This window comes from Diceros bicornis, chromosome X (assembly GCF_020826845.1).
Source record: "Diceros bicornis minor isolate mBicDic1 chromosome X, mDicBic1.mat.cur, whole genome shotgun sequence".
NCBI classification, from domain to species: domain Eukaryota; kingdom Metazoa; phylum Chordata; class Mammalia; order Perissodactyla; family Rhinocerotidae; genus Diceros; species Diceros bicornis.
The window spans coordinates 106,115,815-106,138,693 of NC_080781.1; the positions used below are offsets into that span (position 1 = coordinate 106,115,815).

The 22,879-nt window shown below is 35.4% G+C and overlaps 1 protein-coding gene and 1 non-coding gene across 2 annotated transcripts in view; both read left to right on the forward strand.

The window, feature by feature from the left end:
• HTR2C (5-hydroxytryptamine receptor 2C) overlaps positions 1-22,879 on the forward strand; it is a 310,470-nt gene that overhangs the window by 32,021 nt on the left and 255,570 nt on the right. The window lies entirely within an intron of this gene.
• On the forward strand, positions 7,693-7,821 carry LOC131401549 (small nucleolar RNA SNORA35). The gene has a single exon (XR_009217742.1). It is a non-coding gene; the product is annotated as a small nucleolar RNA SNORA35 (small nucleolar RNA).

Genomic DNA, 22,879 nt, shown 5'->3' on the forward strand with positions numbered 1-22,879 from the left:
GCAGAATTTGCCACTCCAAATTGTGTATGTTTGGCTTGACAGTTATTTTGGGCTGATTATTTTTAATGAACAAAAGACTCAGGAAGAAACTTTGACCTTCCTCCTAACTGCCTAAAAGAATTTAAGATAGAAGGCCTGTTCCAGGAAGGAGCTATCACCATAGAGAACTATAGTATAAGATGAACTGGATGTGGTAGACAGGGAGGAACCTAACAAGGCCCATTTGATCGAAGTCCTCTCCATGTCCCATTGTCTCTACAAGGCATGGCAAACATTAAACATTTGCTTTTCCATCTCTGTGTGAATTGCCTTCCTCCCCTTTGAAGTCCCAAACCACTACCCCCAACATCCTCCTTTGTCTTTAGCTGAAGATGGTATTTAAGGTGGTGGCTTCAGCCAATTTGGTGAGTTACTCAGTTTTCTTGGGTCTCTCCTATGTGTACGTGTTATTAAACTTTGTTTGATTTTCTCCTGTTATTCTGTCTCATATCAATTTAATTCTTAGAGAAGCCAGAAGGACCTAGAAGGATAGAGGAAAATTTCTTCCTCTCTTACAAGACTAAAAAGGGAAGCTAAGAACTGAGGATTGAAGATTTAAAAAATGGTCTCTACAAATGCCTCAGCCTCTGACAGACTTTGTTGATGTGCTACAGAATAGGGCATACACACCAAGGGGTAAAATGAGCATGTAGGTTTTATAGAAGATGTTTCTATTATTTCTCTGGAAGTGGCAGTGGAGTGAGATGATAGACTATTACAAAAAACATCAGAGTTGAGAGTTATGACAGATGGAATATCAAGTACAAAATTAACTCAATCCCAATAGTTTTTGGAATGCTCTTCTGCTAATTCTCTTTTCATTTCCCATCTCATCCTCCCCAAAAGGACTTTGTCTATTTGTTCTGGAATTGTGTTTCATTGAAATGCTGGAAGTCAATTAAGATTTGTTGAGAACTTATTATACACAAGGGACTTCAGGAATTTTTCTTTCAATTCTCCCAACAATCTAATAAATGGGGAATTTTTACCACTATTTATTTACCCATATCTCACCCAAAATAGGGGGTGCATCTGGTAAGTATCTACTGGTAATTAGCTCTGGCTTTGTCATAACCCAGGGATAAAAAAATGAGAGGCAAAGGGAGAGTTTCCATTTTTCCACAATAGAGGGAAAACTAAAATTTTGGTTAGAAAATTTTATCTTATTTCTAAACACTGACTAACCATGAGAAGAAAGGCAACATGGTTTTATTAATGAAAGTTAGGAAGAGTAGCAAATGTAGACATAGGAAACTTATATGTTATTTATGTTTTAACATTCAAAGGACCTATGACCAGGTTTCCTATCAAATGAGGAGAGAAGTTACATATAGTTATAAGATAAATTATCATTTATTGAGCATCTACTCAATGTCAGGCAATATGCTAAAAATTATATGAATTGCTCCATTTAATTTTCATTATATGAATTGCTCCATTTAATTTTTACAACATCTCAATGAAAGTGGTTATTATTATCCATACTTAACATATGAGGCCTAGAGGGCTTAAGTGAGTTATCCAAGGTCCCCTGAGTCCTATGGTTTTGCTTACCAAAAGTGCTATTGTGTAAATCCAGTGATATTAAGTACATAGCACATACCAGATGCCAAACAGAAGATAGCTATTGTTTTCTTGCTATTATTGTCATTAGTATTATTGCCATTTACTTAACTCCTCTAAACCTTATATACCTCAACCACAACCTGTCAGTATAATATGTTTGTCAGAGGGATTACATGAAACAACCCACTTAAAATTTCTAGCATATAGAAGCCACTTATTAAATGTCAAAACTCTATAAATTTTCTCTTGAAGAATGCTTTTTATGTTTAAATAAGGCCAAATAAGACAGTAGATACTGCTACTTCCAATTATTTAGTGGCATGCCTCTGAGTAATGAACTTAACAGTTTATCGTCAGAAAATAATATTTGACCAGAAAATGACTTTGGTTTAAGTGCCTGGAATCAGGAGGAATTAAAAGAGTTTATGGCTGAAATACTCAGCACATACTTCAAAGTTTCCGAGTTTTTTTCCCACCGCATCCACTACTTCCTGTCGTTTGTATCTTGAAGGACTTAAACAGATGTTTCTTAAGTACTTGTGTATTTAACAAAATAGTATTATTTGTAGTGCTATTAAAATAATATAATTCATTCATTTCTGCCCCACTTCAAAAGCTGTCTTTTAATAGTGGAAACAATGTTTATTGATAGTATGGAAGTGCTCAATAGATGTGTTCAATAAATGTTGGATGACAGAGTGAATCAATGACTCATTTCCATTATTTATTATCTTTATATCTTTAGATTTCTGCAAAGAAAACTTCCTCTAAATTGAATATATACTTATCTCTGCAAATTCATTTTAACAAGACACATCGTGTTCCCCTGAATATAAAAACAGAAACGGATTAGTCTTCGTTACACTATTTTTTTTAATTATATTTAAAATTGATTTTGGTACTTGATGTGCTAACACTTAAGTGCAGCGCACTTACGTGCTTCCTTACATTGTTGTTCCTTGGTGCTTTTCTTCATTTAATATTCATTTTGATGAGTTTTGGTACTCTTCATGCCTTTAAAGGGTCAGCCAAATTTGCAATACAAACAGATACTTATGTTATTGGCTAACAGTAACCTCTGATTCTAAAAGGAAGGAAAATGACCAAGTATCTCTAGCATCCTAAAGAAACTTGATATTCAGCGTCTTCTCCAAATTTGTCAAATAAAGGCAGAGCTAGGAAATACATTTTTAAAGAGAGTCATTCTACGGGAAAAAATGTTTACTTGAGAGTTTATCATTGAAAAGATAGCTCAGAGAAAGAAAGCTATAAGGCCAATGAGGGAAAACAAATGAGGTAAGATTAGCTTGTGTTGTAATAGTGTGTAAGAGTGGCCTGTGAGTTACACTGAAGACAGAGTTGAATTTAGAACATGGAGAGGGCAGGAGGAAGAGCATTTCAAGTGTGTGGGAGTGGTGGGGAGGGGGGTGTCACAAAATGCTTGGAATTGAATGAGGCAGAACTGATGGGGTCTGTGACCCTGTTGGGTTATACTCAGTAACAGACAAAGTGGAATAGATAAGGTGAGAGCAACATGGAGAAGATAGTAAGAGGAAAATGCTATTAAGGGGCTTTCATAATATTTATAGTGGTTCTTCCAAAGAGAAACTCTCGCAAGTACTTAGAAATATAAGACTGGATGTCTCATCTTTGTCTCACGGTTCTGATGCTTCAGTATTGTGCTCTCCAATTATTACACCTGTAGCAAACATCCCCTACCACCAGGTGGCTACAGAGTCATGTGATGCTAAGATAGTTTTCCAGTGTTTGGGACTCTGGTGTGGTGAAAGTTTTTCCAAGTCACAACTTTAAAAATCTGATAATCTATCTAATATCCTATCTTCTATCTAGACAACTTTTTAGAAAAAGTTGAATTAAGTTCATCACTTCTCAGTATACATGAGCTTAGGGAATTGATTTATATGTGAGATTCCCAAGGGAGGCGCCAAAACAAATGAAATAGAAGAAATAAATATGATTTGTGTCAAGTTTCTATATATACTACACTATAATCCATGACTTATTCTCAGATAACTTTCTTGAGTGTTATTTGCTATCCAACGTTGAATTCTGTCATTCAAAAATATTTTTTTTGTTCCTTTCCCACAATTGACTGATTGAAATTCTTTATGGCAGAGTTATAACTGTGAGAAAGGATATTCACTGAATTAGAGGAAGTGGAAAGGAGAGTGAGGCTCTGTAAAGCCTTCCGGGGAAGGTCAGCAGCAATTTGGAGAGTAGGAGTTGGCAGAATAGAAATCCAGCATCTCTGCCTTCATTATACTTTATGATATCATGCTCCAGAGAACATAAAGTTCTCAGTTTATTTTGGGGGAAAATTATATAAATCCAAGATCATTATTTTTGACTCTTCATATTAATAGATAGTGCATTAAGTTTGCATTAGAACGAAAAATGATGTAACCTAGTTTTTAAAAAGCAAAACACTACAATTAACATATCAAAATACCCCATTACAGGAGAAGGATGCTGTTTATTGCTCTAAATTATTCAGAAGTTTTCACACAATTTGCTGTAAACATCTGACTAATAGAAGAGTCCAGATCTAGTAGTTGATGACGATACACAGAATTTCATCTTTATTCTTTCTATTTGTGTCTGTGGAGGTTATCACAAAGAACGAGTGGACTGAGGTACCAGGATAATATACCCTTAATTATTAGATTAATTAACTAAAATAATTATGGAGGAGTATTATCTGATCAGCACTATGCCAGGAATTATGGGGGTTGCAGATAACTGTTCGCCAAGATCTCTGACCTCTCAGGTTGCTCATAATCTTATTGGTGAGACAAGATTAATCAACATAAAACAACAAAAAAAGGCAGATGAGCCAGCCCTGATGGCCTAGTGATTAAAGTTTGGCACTCTCATGGCTGTGGTGGCCCGGATTCCTTTCCCAGTCGCAGAACCATACTACCCGTCTGTCAGCTGCCGTGCCATGGTGGAGGCTCACATAGAAGAACTGGAAGGGCTTACAGCTATGATATACAACCATGCATTGGGACTTTGGGGAGGGAAAAAAAGGCAGAATGTTACAAAGAGCCAAATAGTGTGCTCTAAACAATAATGATTTTGCAAGTACAAAAAGGGTAGGAATCAATGAAGCCTACATTTCAGAGAGAAAGCCTTCAGGAAGTGAGCTTATAAATTGGGATGAATTGTATACATATTTGCCATCATTATCTCTTCTATCTCATTAAGCATCCATTTGTCTTTTTATACCCTATCCAGGCACTCACTTAAGTACCTTCAGCATGGTAGACACTCCATAAATATTTGCTGATAGATCAATTAGTTTTTTGAGAAGGATATAGTAAAAGCAAGCAAAAGAGAGACATTTTGTTTTTTCTGTCAAATATATAGTTACCTTGAGAAAAAGTCTGTATTGACCATGAATACAGTACCTTATCATTAATTCATAGTGCCAATCTGAAAGGAAAGCTTATAGATCTGCTTCTTAAAGAGTGCAATGCCCAGTAGCTTACCCTCACAACATTGAAGAATGAAGGTGAAAATGTGAATGCCCATAGGATTCTGAAAACAGTTTTAGGTCACTGGTCTGCTTCAATTAGTCATGACTTATAATACCAAGATTTTATAAGACAAGTAGTCAACTTTTCAGCAGAAATGTTTCTCTAATGCTTGGTATATTTAAAAATTGATGTAAATATTTATTTAAATACTGTAGGTTTGTTCTCCTTTTAGGAGCAGTATTTAAGTAGTATCTATCTTATGCCTAGGAAAAGTAGGGTTTTTTTAAAATCTTCATATCTTTACATTAAGGAACTTTTGTTTCTTTAGAGATGCTTCTCTCAAATTTCAGTCTTCTACAAAAACAAAAGACATTGTATGATATTGTTGCAATTAATATTAGGCAAGTATGTAATTTTACTGGGATGTGGTTAGACGTGATTAGAATAGTGGCATATCACCGAAGATAGGGATAGAATGACAGCCATTAAAATAAAAGCCTTGACTAAATTTCTTGTGAGTAAATTACCCCTACTACAACATGGTATTTTGACGAGTATGCATATTGAAAGTAGTGTTATAATTTAGGATTAAGGCTGTTGTAGTCATACTTACATATAAAACCATTACTCTAGGAAACAGCAACTGCTTTTCAAAACTGTGGAATAATGAACACGTCTTTTTCTGAATGACAAATTAAATGGGACCACAACTTCATACATGAATGGTCCTCTAAAGGAAATGTAAGCTATTAAAACCCATAATTAATAAACAATGTGTCACGTTATTTTCCCTCTTTTTGTATTTGTATCCATCAAGTGGTCTGCACATTCAAGCAAGTATCTATATTCTAACTGGTTAACCAATAGTTTGGAAATAGGTCTCCTTCACCGGAAAAACAGAAACAAGGGTTAATTCATATTTTTCCCTTCACTTTGGCATTATTCTAGAATTTTAGGCAGGAAAATATGTTCTTTTATGAGTCACAGATAAGCCTACACGTGCGCTTTAATTTTGGGGGTGAACTTTTTTCCCTATGCCTGAATTGGGTACTGCTTACTTTTAAATTGTTTTCTTCCTTCTCATTTTTTAAAATCTTTAGCTGAGAAGAGCCACCTGTAGTTCTTATTTTGCTGAGAAAGTTCTGGTATTTGATTCCATTCTGTTTCAAGTGTCTAAGAAAAGTTCTAAACCTCAGCTTTGGTCACGAAACTTCCTCATCTGGGGAGGGTAAGCAAGAAAGAAAAGGAACATTTTATACTCTTTATATTAATAAAATTTAAAAAGCTTGAAATAACCAAACATTTTAGTGAATATGACTCAACTAGATCTCTTATGCATTACTGGCGGAAGTATACATTTGTACAACTACTTGGACGACAACATTGGCATTTATCTCTTAAAACTGAATATTCACAATGCGTATACAATGTATTGTTTTATTTTTAATTGATTAATTAATTAATTATATCAGTGGAGCCATATTTTGCGAGATGATAATGGTGCTTCACACACCAAGGATTATAATTAATCCAGTTCTATGCACTTGAGGCCAGATTATTCTTAGAATTCCAGGATAGCTGAGCACCCAAGTGGGCATCATTTGGTCGTGCACCATACCAGGCTAGGGCAAAACTAGAAAGGAGAAAGAGAAAAGCCTGTTTTGCTACAAACACTATACATTTAGAGTAGGGCTTGGTTCATAGAATTTTATCAATGACTTTATAAAGCAAAAAATGAAAAAAGAAGTAATGATGAATATTTACCAGTGGCTGCTTAAGGTGGCAGATTTTTATAACCAAGAGAAAAAAATGAGAGGCACATCAAATGGTTAGTTTTATGTTTTGTACATTTGGGAGAATGTGAGTTCCTTCCAGATGCACAGGAAAAATATGTCTTTGCCTTTCACATAATTCAAGGGTAATGATCTACAAACTCTCGTCAGGAAACTTGAGGCAATTTTAAATAGTCATATTCAACATTCAACATTTAAGCCAACATAAACAATTAGGAATAAAACAACTTGGCTTTTGTGAGAGGAAATTATAAAATGAGTAGAAAAAAATGTAGAATTAGAATTATTAACCAAAAAAAATCCAAATTTTTCTAACCAAGTTTCTTACAAATGGTAATTTGAAAGAGAAAGAGAATTGCCATTGGCAAGGAGGGAGATGTGACAATAGCTGTTTTCTTTTTTAGCTGTGACAATAGCTATTATTTATCAAACATCTATTAATGTCAGGTACTGGACTGGACTCTGCAAGTTCATTCTTCTAATTCTCACAACAGTCAACAGTCAATGAAGTACTTATTATTGATCCCATTTAACATATGAGGAAACACAGGCTAAGAGAGCTTAAGTGAGTTTCAGAGGTTCCACAGCTAGTGAGTGACAGAGCTGGGGTTCTGAACCCAGACTGCCTGATTCTAAACTCACATTTCCTTACCCTGGAGCTGACCCATGTATACAGTAGCCATGCTAAGTGAATGAAACAATGGATCCTGAGATGTTTCAGGTCTCCAATCCACTCACTCCTCCAAGCTGGTTCTTCTGCACAGAGCGTGGGGTCCCAATCCTAGCTCTGCTGTCTAGAGCACTGGCAAGTGACCCATTGGGCTCCTCCTTGACCAACTGGGCATCGAACAGTGCAAAAGCAAACTCCTCTACAAAGCTGGGAGAGTCATGCTGTGGGCTACTCCTGCATGCAGGTGGGTACATATCTCCTGGGTCCTGTGACCCTGCCTAAGAAAAGTGACGAGGTGGAGAGACAAATCAAGCAGCTCAGTACCTGCTACTACTAGATAAAGGTGACTATGTTCATATCAGGTTAATAACAGGTACTCAATAAATATTGTCATCGTTATTACATTATTATCACTATTATTACTAGCTGTGTAGCTCTTAGCAATTTACATTAAGCTCTCTTTGACTCAGTGTCCTAGTCCATAAAATAAGGTTGACACTACTGGAATGATCTAAGATTGTCATGGTGATTACATTACAAGGTAAATTCATTTAAATTTCCTGGCAGATTGCTCATTAAGTGTTAGTAGGACAGGAGAGATGTTTTCTCCTTTTGGTGTGATAAAAATGAGATTGTAATTGTCTTGTAAATGTTGGCTCCTGTGTATTTTATTTCCCCACTTTCCTACTAGCTTCCTGACAGACTAGCCTTCCCCAGCCTCTTCATTCCCTGTATATAACAGTCTGTTTAAACTTAGTGCTGACAGAATTCCTTTTCCAATTGTTTCTTATAATTTAGATCTACGTTCAAGACCCATTCCCTACATTCAAGGCCCCTTCTTTCCTTCATAATACTTTTGAATACTCAAGTCCCCACTAATCTCTCCTTCTACCACACAGTTTGGCAATGACTGCTTTCCCATGTTTTCGTATTCATTTATGTTGTTATCTTATTAGCTAAGTTGTAAATTCTTTGAAAGCAAAGACTCTATCTTCTCATACATCTTAGTACTTACTGCAGTACCTAGCCCAGTGCCTTGCATAAAGTAGAAGCTCAATAAATAATTACTGATAGATAAATTCATGTAAGTTATCTATGAAGTCAGTCATTAATTCTTGTAACCAGAACTCAAAGAAAGCTCTGGAAAATTGACCTTCTGCCAGAAAGGACCTTGGACTCATAGGTCTAACCTCAGGTCATAGCTATGTTCTGATAATTAGGCCAACATTGTAAAAGAACGTACACAACTTGCAGCTCATTATAATCTTACTATTTTCAGACAATTGAGATGAAATATATCAGTGAAAAATATATATTGAACTAAATAAATCTTTGTTGATTGAAATACAAAACCCAGTAAAAAAAAATTTTTTTTTCTGACAATTGGCAAGGATACATTAGCAAGACTTTTACATGGTATATTTTTTTAAATTGTTGTTCTTTCATCTGTCATCTTTATTAACACTATTGAACCAAGGATAAAAGAAATTTGAATGTCAACTATGTGAGTGATACAAAATGGAAGTAGAAGATGGGCCATGTGCCTTTATGTAAACTTCCTTGTCTTGAGGTTCCAAAATTGGCCTCTTTTTTGAAATGAAAATTAATATCTCTTTCCTTAGAAATAAGACGGAATGGAGTGTTCATATGACCTACTAACCTTTTGAATGAACGTGTTATAATGATGCAGAGTTTCATTATTTTCCTCTTATTATTCAATGCAGAATAAATACTATTTGAATATCCCCCTACCTCTCCCCAGCCATACACACACATATTACATTGATAACAAGATGTGGGAAAACAGTCTTTTAAATAGATTTTTAAAACTTAATTTCTTAAAATAATATAGTCTAGGGGCTTGTCTTAGAGGTCCATGTGGATAGGCGAGAATCTGTCAACATAATGTCTGTTTTCGGCATTTTCCCTAAGGGCAACATGCTATTTTGTTTCCCCTGTAATTATTTTTGCTTCTTTTTTTTCCCTGCTGGTGCACTTTAATTTCGTTTGGAACTCTGAGGATGGAAAAGTATGATTGATTAGATTTTCTCATAATATAAAACAGTTTTTGTGATAAAGACTATGAATTCTCTTGGTAAACAGCTGCTTATGGTTGAATGAAGTGTTATTTAGCATAGAATGTAGTATTCAACAGGAAAAGCAATTTATCTAAGAAATGCCTCCTCCCTTGCTGCATTTACCCTCTTGCAGCTTGATGTATCTGTATTGCCTATTTATTCTTTATTACTGTCAAGACAGCAAATTTCTATCTAGAGCAGATGGTGTAATTGCTGTTGTTCAAGTGCTTAAAATTTATTCCGCTGCAAGGAATTTTTATCATTAAACCTCTAATTTAGCAATATTAATGAATTGAAACTATGGACTGTTCTGCCTGGGATGTCTGAACCTTTGTTATATATCTGGACATAAAAATATATATTTGTATTACGAAAATTGTATCAAAAATCTTATTTGATTATTTCTTAACAAATCAATGTAAAGGTTTATTTCATTAAGTTAATATATAGTATGACGGTAGGTAAATGCTGTAAAATTTTAATCAACCACTAGTTATATACAAATTTATCGTGGACTTGTTTCCTTTACTAATGTCTCCATAATTTATCCCAAAAGAAATTAAGCATCATGATTTGTGTCTTGATAATTTTTGAATGGAATGTTCAAATTTAAATCTATATTTAAACTTCAAATTTGGACCTCTTTGTCCATAGCTCCTAACATAACCTCATCTCACCTACCCCCTGTGGAAAGCCATCAGATTTCATATTTTACCATCAGGGAAGAATTAGAGAGAATGCCATTTTTTTCACTCTCAGCTACATTTTCAATATTGGAATGATTACAACTGGACCAACAAAAGTTTTGCATTTAAATTTATCCTTACAACTTTAAAAACTAAGACAACTTGGGGGCCAGCCTGGTGGCGTAGTGGTTAAGTTTGGCATAGTCCACTTCAGTGGCCTGGGTTCATGGGTTCCGATCTCGGGTGCAGACCTACACCACTCATCAAGCCATGTTGTGGCAGCGACCCATATACAAAATAGAGGGAGATTGGCACCAATGTTAGCTCAGGGTGAATCTTCCTCAAGCAAAAAGAGGAAGATTGGCAACAAGTGTTAGCTCAGGGCCAATCTTCCTCACACACACACACACACACACACAAAACTAAGACAACAAATGAATATTTTGTGGAAATATTCATAATAATTTTTAAACAAATAACATACAGATAAGTATTCAATAAATAGAATTCCACAACTCATCATGATTTTTCAGTAGTTACTACTTTAGTGTAATAGGGTAAATTTTAAACATTATCCTGTAGTTGGACAATTATATAATCAGCAATGGAATGATTCTAATTGAACACATATTGAGCAATCAACTATTATTAGGGTGACCATACATTCCAGTTTGCCCAGGATAGTCACAGTGTAAAAACTTAAGGCATAAATATCAATATTTTCTTCGACTCTCAAAAGTGTCCCAATTTGGATGCTAAGTTCCATGTTTATTCTATTTCTTATGCACCCATATAAACCTAAGAGTTACATGCTGACGTATAAAAAGAACTATAAGCAAATGTCTCTTACCCAGAGGAGCATGCAAATTTATTAATGACACAAGAAATACATATGAAATCATTGCAAAATAATCCCTAATTCTTTGTATTAACATTCTAAATTTGTGGTACAGGCAGTAAGCACTGTGAGAATTCAGAGAATGTGGACTAGGGTGGTTAAGCCTAATTTAAGGAGTTGCTCTGCTAAAGAGCATTACAAGCATGAGGTCACATGGACAAAGTTCTAGGGATGGAGATGATTATAGTTCACAGCTGAACAGTCAACAGTGGAATGATTGAATACAAAGAAAGGTATGGTGAAAAAGAATAATGGATAAGGACTCAGAAATTCTGGTCTCTCATCCTGGTTCTGCCACTGGCTAACTTGATGTTATTGAGTAAATTACTTCTTCCCTTTGGTTTTAGTTTTTGCATCTGTAAAAAGAAGGAGTGAACTGGATTTATCCATTCATCAGTTATTTATTGTGAGCCTACTGTGTGCAAGGTACTCTACTAAAGACTATGTAAATTATCTCTAAAGTTCCTTTCCTGCTCTGACTTCTGTGGCAATCACTTCCATTACCAATGTTTCCAGTGATTTAGTTGTAGCTGGTTTGGGATCATGTGCTTCTCTGTCAGAAAAAGAACATTTCTTACAGGTAAGTGAACCCAAACCAGCAAATATTTCGTGCGTTAAATTGACTTCAAACTTTTCCTAGCAAGGGCCCTCTTTTCCTAATTGGATTAAGACCATATTTTCATTCCCTGTGATAATGATGCAACCCCATAATGATAGGGGACTCTGCCAGGAGAAGCTGGCATTGCATATTTTCAGAGCATGAAAACGCCATTATGCTAACAGGTAACCGAGGCTACATGCCAGCTCAGCTGGGAAGCATGGATACTATGCACTGGTCTCTTTTGTCACTTCTCGTGATGGAGGCCTGTTCCCCAATTGCTCTACCACCCTGATCTCAGGAAGCTTGCTCTTCTTCCCAGTGCTAATCACTAAAATGAGAGATCATGCTCTCTGCAGTGAAGTTGTAGCAACTGAACAACAAGGAACTCTACCAACTCTGAGAAGTTGAGATGTCTTCTGTGAATCCAGCTGGTTCAAGGCTGCAGGCCCACTTTCCTGTTGCAGGGAGTGGGGAAAGTGGCCCTAAAGCACCAGAACGGATTATACGTCACTTTTAATAACGCACGTGAACGCGCCACTCCATTAACTGGAGAAGTTGGAGATAAATCTAGTCTAAAAAGAATCTGAGGAGCAAGGGAAAATGATTTTTACTGGTCTAATATTTATCCTGTACTTTAAAATTGTGGTGCAATAAAAGTAGTTGTTTATCCATAAATAAATCTGTGCCTTCTTAATATAGTAGATACAAAATACAAGATCAAATATAAGCAATGTTTAAGTTGACGCTTAGTTATTTTACCTTTGTTACTTATCAAAAAAACAGAGATAGATTTTTTTTTTTGGTAGAAGGGCCGGGATATATTTAAATCCAGCTACAATTCTGCCTGACTAATGTTTGCTTTCAGTACTGACAGCGGTGGTCATGGTCATAGTGGTAGGGGATGAGATGGAGAGAAGTCAAGATTTTGTGAAGAATTGTTGAATGAAAAGTGAAAGTAATAGAAAAATTGGGGCCATAGTAGATGTTTGATCATAAATGAGTGCTGCAAGGAAAGCAAATTATTGAAATTTAGAACTGAGGGTATTTCTTTTCTCCATATTGTACTTTTACACACAGGATGCTTGTAAACATTGCTTCAAGGGGTTTCCCCTTACTTTTTGTGTACCTAGGCGTGGGAAGGGAAACTAAAATCCTTTCAGGAAAATATTCTTAGTCAGTATCTTTCACTAATAAAAAAAAAAAGTGAATTCCAAGTGCTAAGAAATTTCTACTAGCTTTCCACATAGTCCCATTGGAATTTTTAAACTTTCAGTGTATGTTTTTCAGAAAAACATTCTTCTGTACACTTAAATTTGTAAATGTACTAAGGCGACTACATAAAACATTAAATCAGAGATATGAACAGCTGAAAACTGATAGGAGCTGAAAATCGAGTTGTAAGTAAATCATTGGCAATCTGTCTTTTCAAATATATTGCACGTGAATTTTAAATCAATCTGTTCTATTCTGCCAGTCATATTAGACTATTCTACCCTCTTGGTTTATAAAGCACTTAAACTTTGAACACGTCTGACTAAAAGTGGGGGAGTAAGAAGAGGAAAAGCAAAAGGCATATGGAATCACTTGACAATGTGCTGAAATATGAAACTGCAGACATTTCTGACTAAGTGTATGTCTAAAATAAAAGCCAAATTTGACAGTAGATTACTTTTTTTTGACAATGGGCTCAATTATTTCAGGGTCTAGAAGCAAACACAATTCAAACCTCTATTCAGTGTGTGTGTGTGTGCATTTAATCACTGTTCTGTCAAAATAAGAGTATGATCCAAATTGTATGCCTCATTCCAAAACTTCTAGAGACTGGGAACACCTTACAGAGCTGTTGCAAGGGGACAAGCATAGGATGGAAGAAAAGAAAGTGGAGATGCTAACTCACACTGGGATCTGGAGGGGGTAACCAGCCATAGAAAACTCGAAAAATCAAGGCTTCGAGCAAGGCAAACTTGTTTTTAAAAAGGCAGTGCAAGGCTTCATTTTTTGCAGTTGAAGACATCCAGGACTACCTAAGGGAGAGTGAGTGTAAGAACAGCAACAAAAAAAGAAAGCTGAGTTGAGACCAACAGGATGGTGGGTATTCTCTTTCTTCCTGACGAGATAGGACAGAAAGAATTGTAAGGTAGATCTGCACCTGACTGGGCTCTTCGTCCTTTTAATGTAAAAAGAAATGACTGATTAATGGGAATGTTTCACTAATTTTCCCAAACAAACCTACTTATAGAATTTCAGAAAGAGGGAGTGCTTTCTCAGATGAGCTAATGTGAACCTACTCATGCCCTGAACCACGTATTGAAAACAAGTTGAGAGAGGGCAATGGAATAGCCTGTGAGTTCAATAGAATATAAAACTTTATAATTTAGGGACAAAGTTTGTCAGTTTTAATACCTTCAAACAGGGATTTTACAGCATCTGTTGCTGTCCATTTTTGAAATGCAGAGCATGAGATGTCACATTCCCGGGGCTTTTAAGTTAGTAAACATAGGTCAAATATGTTGTAAATGGAATCCTTGTACAACTTTATACCTTTTAAAGTGATAATTTGTAACATGTTTTTGACCATTATGTAATACTATCTCACTGCATTATGTGATACTCTGTCAACTGTTTCAATAATATTCTAAGGGAAGAATGACTATCCTTACCGATCTTTAATATTTTTGCTTTTGTTTGAGCAACTTCATAAATAAATATTTATTTGGTACATTATTTTTATTATGAAAAGAAAAATAAATGGCTTCTCTTGTTACAAAAAGTAGCTGTATAAATATTCTAATCAAACTTCTATTGATTTCTATTGTGATAAAACAATGTGAAATAAACATCTCAAATGCCATTTACTGATGATTAAATCGTAAATATTGTTAAATTCCATTTACAAATTCTTTGAGGAGTTTGTTTTTTAGAGGAAAACATCATAATCAGAGTTTGGACACATCTTTTAGGGGACTCCCAGCCTTTTTCAGAAGGTTATATTCTGCCATAGTATAAAGGATCCTGGTTTGTTCGAGTAATATTTTCAATCTAAAATCTAGGAGGCAGGTGCTCACTTGTCCTCCTCCATGTTTGGAAAATACAGGGAGGAGGCCATAGTGGCAACTGTCACCATGATTGATTTCGCTGGGATAGAAGATTGACCAGTTGATTGTAATTAATGCATTGAGGACTCTCAGAAAAGTGAAACTGTTACACTGAAACTACTCAAGGTAGAACAAAGCAGAAATGTTTTGAAACTTAAAGATTTTGAACTGCAAGATACTTTTCTCATGTCATCTTTTCTTCTAAACAGCACAATTAATGTTTAAGCCATGTGTTGTTCACAGATTATAATGTTGTAATGATAAAATGTGCACCCAAAAAACGAAAATAGTGATAAAATGACGGAAATTCTTTATTTTAGAACCTTGTATTTATTTGAATCTTGTATAAGGCTACTTGGAAAATCTTTGTAGCATTATAAGTAGATGTAAGAAGAATTACATATGATCAACATATTTTACAATCCTCCTGTCCTTAAGTCTGAAGTGTATTACAGGTTAAGCTCCAGCCAGAAAATAAGATTATTTTATAAAACTCTATGACTCTCAAAATTAAAATTCGAAGTGACTGTGGTATCCCATAATACTAAAATAATACTAATTATAAATATAATCATAATTAAAATGCAAATTTGTCATCCATTTCTTTATTCAACAAATATTTATATAACATCTAATATGTGCAAAATATTTTCCATGCATAATTTATTGTTAATGATCATCATCTCAGCAACCTAGTAATGGAGGTAGTATTATCTTCAATTGACTGTTGATAATGCATCCCTGAACCATGGAAAGTAGAATTGGATGTCATCACTCTCTACATTTCTGCTTAAATGTATTTTACATTCTCTTTGAACGAAAAGGTGAAACACAGATATCATTGGGAGTGATTATTGAATAGGAATAATCAAGGGAAACTTCCTACATGACATGGACCTCTGGCTAGGGTGAAGTACACAGATGGGCCATTAGGAAGTGGAACATTAAAGACTCTGTCAATCACATCTTATTATTTGCAAGACCACGGGTAGAATTTTATCCACATTTTGATCTTATGAGACTCCAGTCTCATACTGCACAGAAAGTGTCATAGGGTGTTCCGAGGCTATGCCATGTCACAATGAAGCTTGAAAGCAAATGCTTAACTGCAGTTTGGGTAACAAATTATGCACATTTTAAAAATTATTGAAACATTTTGAATTTGATATTTGATACAGTCACACAAACATCTTTTGAAGACTTAATGGATACCAGGCTCTATGCTAAATGCAATGAAGACAAAAGCATATTCTGTGCATTCAAGTAGTTTATATGTCTGAGGGTAGAGATCTCTTGACCTGTTTTCAAAAGTAGGACTCTTCTACCTGATGCATTTGAGTTACATCATCTTTTATTTTATTATGCTTTCTGTTTTTCCTTGTCTCTCAAACTCAAAGGATTAAGCGTTCATTGGGAGTAGGTTTTCTGCTTAAGCAGGTGTTACCTGACTACATTGGCATATAAAATTCACAAGTAGATTCAGATATTTTCTCTTAACATAAAACTATTTTCTGCTTTTGCTGAGTCCTTATATTTAAGAACATGAAATCAGGGCCCTTGTACTCTGTTGGAGGCTCTTCTGATGTGGAGACCTTGGTAAGTATATTCTCATTTAAAGGTGAAAGAACCAATTCTGTGAAATGCTGAGAGTGATTATCTGACTACCTCTTCAAATTGATCTCAAGAACAGAGAAGTATGACTATATTTCCCAGCAGATAATAATGAAAAACGATCACTGAGAAAGGATATTATGCCATTCCATCAGGATGTGGTCTTCATTCAGGCAGTGATAAAGTACACTGCATTAATTTCTATACATCTTTGGAAATATCATCTGCATTTTCCTAGCGTAGTTCTTATTACTGTACCTTACATGAAAAGAGATGCAATTCAAGCAGAGAAGAGGGAGTTGCTATAAATTATGACTGAGTTTTTCATTAATACTGTGTGATATCTATATCAAAACTTTTTAAAAACCTGAGCAAATGTCTTATTTTGAATCTAGTGAGTATTTTATGTATAACATGAGTAGATGCCATTCAGAATAATAAATGTGACATATTTATTTATGTATATTTTTATTTATTTTGTATGTATTTGTTTTTAATTGTTGTCTCTTGGTTTTTGTTTGGTTTGTAGGGTTACTATGCCAGAAGGATAACATTCTTCTAGCTTCTGAGTTTCTTTAGAAAAGTGTATGATGTTGTAGTTTAGGGTATTGCACCATATTGTCTTATGTATTATTTTTTTTTTAGAAACCCAGTTCCAACCATCTTAGCTAAATATGGCAAACATAGTGGCTCATATATCCAAACTAAAATAAAGTAGGGGGTAGTAGAGGCCTTGGAATTGATGGCATCCTGGAACTTGAAAAGTGTCAGAACCACTCCCTTTCCCATTTCTTCCTTTCTTATTTCAACTTTTATCCGTATGCTATCCTCATTCTCTTAGGCAGCTCCCTGTGTCAAGAAATGTGGCTATCATCATCTCTAGAGACCCATCCTTACAGATCATCCAGGGAAATTGAGAATGCTTTCCCTTAATTTCCACCTTGGAAAAATTGAGAAGGACTATAATCGACTTATTTGGATCAAATCATGGTCCATAGGATCATTAGAGTGACCAAGAGGCTAAGATACTATTATAGAGCTAGACTGATAGAGTACCCCCCTCTGATTGGGGGAGGGAAATTCAACAGAACTGTATAGAGTGGAGAAAGAAGTGTTCCCCAAAAGAAAGAACACACTGGTAACAAAAAAAGGAAGGAAGAAATAGTGGAAAGACAAAAACAACTGACGTCCACTACATAATCCAGTAACAATATTATATATATACATATATAGGTATATGTATATCTACACACACAGATATGTATATACACATGTATATCTCCTTTTAGATCATCAGTAGATTTTTACAGTCATGCTCATATAGATTCTATATGCTTTCTGTTAATATTATTTCTGGTTTGTTCTTTTTTTTATTGAGGTATAATTGCAAATTAGTTGGTAACAAATTGTTTTTTTATAGAAAGATTTCTTGGTTTGCTCATGAATTTTCACTTTACTACTGACACACACATTTGTTTTCTTGTTAGCAATAAATTTTAGAGCACAATGATTTGATAATTGGCTCCCAACTTTTGCGTATTGGTATTATTGATGAGTAAATCATGAAAAAAATTCAACAATGAATTTTACAAAACAGAACCTGCTGTCTAAGAAAATAATTAGAAACTGAGAGACATGATGTTTAAAAAAGAGGAAACAATGTTATTACTAATGAAGCAGATGTGAACTTTGTGATATCATATTACTTTTGCTTCCTTTCTGGTTCATAGTTTCTATATAAGATTTCCGGATAAACGAGTTTTTGCAGTTTACAGAGCATCTAAAAAAACATATCTCTTTTAGTGTTCACAAGAGCCCTAGAAGCTAGATTACTAATTAGTCTTAGAAATGGACGGAGCAATATTGATTACTTTGTAGTCTCTATTTTGTCTTCTTTAATGTATGCACTGGTGTTTTTTATGCAAACTTCTCATTGCAATAATGCTTTGTTAGCCGTCACAAATTATTTATTAACATCTTGATTTTTTTAAATGAAATATGCACCATGGATAAATTGGGTGATTTAACCTGGATAGTACAGAATAGGAACAGGGTGAGGGAGAGCCTTCAAGCCTTTACTTTCTCTGTCCTCTCTGCAAAACCAAAATTAATCAGTTTTAACAGGATAAAGCTCTCAGTGTGAAAGAACTTCGCTAAGAAATTATGAAAGTACAAGTTAATTAGAATACAGAGCTACTTGCATGGGATGACATTTATTAATTACATGTTCTTGGGCTGGCTCAATTTCAGGCAATTTGCTGCTAAACAAAACAAAGAAAGTTTCTGTTAGTTTTCAGTCTTGCAGAGAAAAACAATCCCTCAATGCTTAGTTATAGAGAAATCCCTCATTTATAGAGAAAGAAATGCTCTATAAGGTGTAAAGAAAGCAGATTTTAGATTAAAATTTTGGGACCAGTGTTTTTGGAGGTTTATTCCATTTGCAATATATTACCACTCCAATTATGGTTAGTGGAGCAGTTTGGGAGCTCATGTGCTTGCCTAAGTGAATAGCTGAGATTGTTCAAAAATCGATGCAGCTAGTGGGAGATAAGTGGGAATTTGCCTTGTTTTAGGCAATACATTTCTGAGAAGTTGTATGTAACAGAACTTTTACCAAGTGAGTCATATTTTAAGTGTATGGAAAATGTTTAAAACACCTCCTGTACCTCCTGGATTCACATAGGAGGATTACTAGAACTACCGCATTGTTCCCCCTTCATGCTTTTCCCCTCACACTGTAATCAGATTAGCATCTTATTCTCGAAAATTAGACATGTCGCTCCTATTTAATGGTTTATTAAGTTGGCATATCACCTACTTATGATATCTGAAGGTTTTAGTACTTGAGCCTCTGTTAATAAGAGTTACATAACTTTGCCAATAAAATAAGTGCTGCTAGAGGCTTTGAGGTAATTATTTTGTCAGAATTGAAAGTATTAAGAATTGGTGGCAACATGCTGAGGAAATAAATGAAAAGCGAGAGCATACTAAATAAGGTCTTAGTTCTCAAAGCTGAGTTTCTTAATTGTGCTTAGTCCATAGTTATGATCTAAGTGGCTGAGGACCTCGGCATATGGACTAGACACGTAGCAAGGAGAAGATGAGTCAATAGAGAATGGTGGCTCAAAAAATCGCCAAAGGATATTCTCTACAAAAAGCATTTCAGGAATAGAGCATTTTTCAGCACAGGACTGTGGGTAACTGGAGGGGAAAGACACGTGAAAACAGTCCACAAGAAAAGCAGAAGAAAAGCTAGCACTTAATACCGATATTGTTTTGGGGGGCAAATGGAATTTCTGAGCCGGTGACAAGAATCCCTGTTCTAATGAGGACTGAAAGGCCACTTAACAGTTACAAAATAGAGGGAAGGAAGCTTGAGGAAGCTCAGGAAGAAATAGAAGAAAAGAAATAGGGGCCGGCCCCATGGCAGTGCACGCGCTCTGCTGCTGGCAGCCTGAGTTCAGATCCCAGGCGTGGACCTATGCACCACTCATCAAGCCATGCTGTGGCGGCATCCCATATACAAAACAGAGGAAGATGGGCACAGATGTTAGCCCAGGGCCAGTCTTCCTCAGCAAAAAGAGGAAGATTGGCATGGATATTAGCTCAGGGCTGATCTTCCTCACACAAAACAAAAGAAATATTAATATCAAGTGGTGACAAGAATGGAAAATATGGAAGAAAATAGGTACATTAAGGCTCATATAAAGGAAAAAAGTGCTTCAAGAAGACAGCATGAAGGTGATAGCTCCACAGAGGAGGAATTAATAAATATAAGAAAATATAACGGAAAGGCTGAGAAATGGTCAGCAGCTTCCCCAGGGGAGCCGTTGGGGAAGGGTAGAGGTAGGAGAAGGAGGGAGAAAGAAAAAATTTTGCAAGCATAAACTTGAATGAATGACAAAGAATTAGGGAAGCAAGCTAATAGGAAACGGACCTTGAGAGCAGAAAGACCAAAGTCAAAGGGAGAATTAAAGAGAGTTGAAGGGAAATCTTGAAGAACTAGTTAAAATCAAACAACCAAGAGTAACACAGTTAAAAGCATGTACATGCCCTGTGTTTAGTATAAGAATATAACAGGCAGGATTATAAAAATGCAAAAGGTTGTGGTGGTTTATGCAAGTTCAAGGCAATAAACTAAATAGTGAAGAGAATATTTTTATGAAAAGGGACAAATATGGACCGTTTCTGAATGAACAGTGTCAGTGACTAGACTTTTTCCAAAACAAACATAAAGGAGTTATTAAAAATATAGGAAATCTGGGCTGGCCCAGTGGCGTAGTGGTTAAGTTCACATGCTCCACTTTGGTGGCCTGGGGTTCGCAGGTTTGGATCCCAGGCACGGACCTACATACTGCTCATCAAGCCATGCTGTGGTGGTGTCCCACATACAAAATAGAGGAAGATGGGCACGGATGTTGGCTCAGGACCAATCTTCCTCACCAAAAAAAAAGTAAATATAGGAAATCTAGGAGGGAAGATGGATGATTGTGGATGAGATGGAAAACAACAAAAGAGAGAATCAGGTTTGTGAATATTATGCACCATAAAAAATGAGATTATTTCTTTTTTATCAACGATCAAAAGTTGTAAAGATTTTTATATTAAAAAAAGAATTCTAGAGAACATAAAAGAATTTATATGTTATTTATATTTTCAGATTAACTACAGTTCATCTTCGAATCATTAAGTAAACATTGGATTGATTAGTTAAATTTATGTATCAATTCAGGAAAGTAATTTTAAAGATTTTGTTCATTGACAAACAGTTTGAAATTCTTAGAATTGTCTAGGTTATTAAACTTATTTAAAGCATATTTAAATTTTTGTAATATTCTTAGATACATCTTTGATTTGACCATGTGTTTGAACATTTTATTTTTAATGCACACTAGATATTTGCTAGTGAGGGGTAAATTGTCTTTAAGTTTAGGTTCCAATTTCTGTCTTATGGAGCTATAATAAATTCAAACTGACTTTACAACTTTTCCTGAATCCATACAGTAGTTTTAAATTCCTTTAGAAACACATCAAATATCCTTTGCATATCTGTCTTTTCATCCAGAAGTATAAGTTTTCTAATGTACACACACTACATAAAGTACTCCATATAACTTTAGGATCTCTTCTTTATATCAAAAAACAATATTTTGGCAATATGCTTCAATTCTCATTTTCCAGTATGACAAAAGGTCTTTACATTCAATTTTAAAATCAGCATTTCTATTTTCCTCAATTTCAAGTATCTGCAAATAGTTTGCTTAGCACTGTTGAGTTCAGTAACAGTTTACTAAATGCCTATTATGTGCCAAACACTGTGCCAGGTGTTGATGACCCAAAAAAGATTAAGTTATAGTTGCTGTTAATTAATTGCTCCCAGTCTCACAGAGGAGACAGATGTGCAGACAAATAATTAAAATAAGATGGTATGAAGGCAATGACAAAATAAGTATGAGGTCCACAAGTAATCTAGAGGAGGGACTGGTTGGCACTGTCAGGGCAGGCTCGCAGAAGACATGGTATCTAGCAATGCTCTATGTAATGACTCTGAGATGGTGTAGGGGAGGAAAAAAATTTTTCCTCTACACTTCCAGGTTCTTCTGGTTGGTTTGATAATCAAATTGACATGAGGCAGATTAACAGGAGAAAATCAATTTAATTATGTGTGTGGGGGGGCCCCACAAAAACAATGAGACTGAGGGACAAGTTGGGCAGTTGACATTTGTGCGCTATTCTGAGCTAAGGAATAGGATGGGAGCCTGGGGCTTCAAAGCGGAGGAGGGTAATTCACAAGACAATAAGAAGAGCAGGTGATTGGTAATTAGATGTTTGTCCTGCCATACAGGTAAGTCATTCAGATAAAGTTCCCTTTTGGTAATAGTTCTCTTTCTGGGCCAGGCCCCCTATCAAAATTCTTTAGTTGAGGGAGAGGTAAGATTTTTTTTTTCTTGAATGTGCTGAGTCTTGATTGCCTTCCGTTCAAAATAGTCTGCATACCAAAATGGGAAATTTTCAGGTGGCAAATTTTGTTCCCACAATGGCCAAGTATGGAAAGGGTAACAGGTAATTCCAGACAGAAGAAATAGTATGTGCTAAGACAGAGATGTCTTAAAACAATGTAGTCTGTGTAGAGGAGGAAAAATAATTTTCTCTTTACTCTTCTGAGTTTTTGGCTGAGACTTCTTGTAATAAAAGACAGAGTAATAACAGATAAACTAACAGAAGTTGATTAAAATGTATACCTCCCATATACATGGGAGATACCCAGGGAAACTGAGTAACTCCCTGAGAGGGCCCAAGCAACCATCTTTAGCTAAAGACAAAAGAAAGATGCTGTGGGGGGAG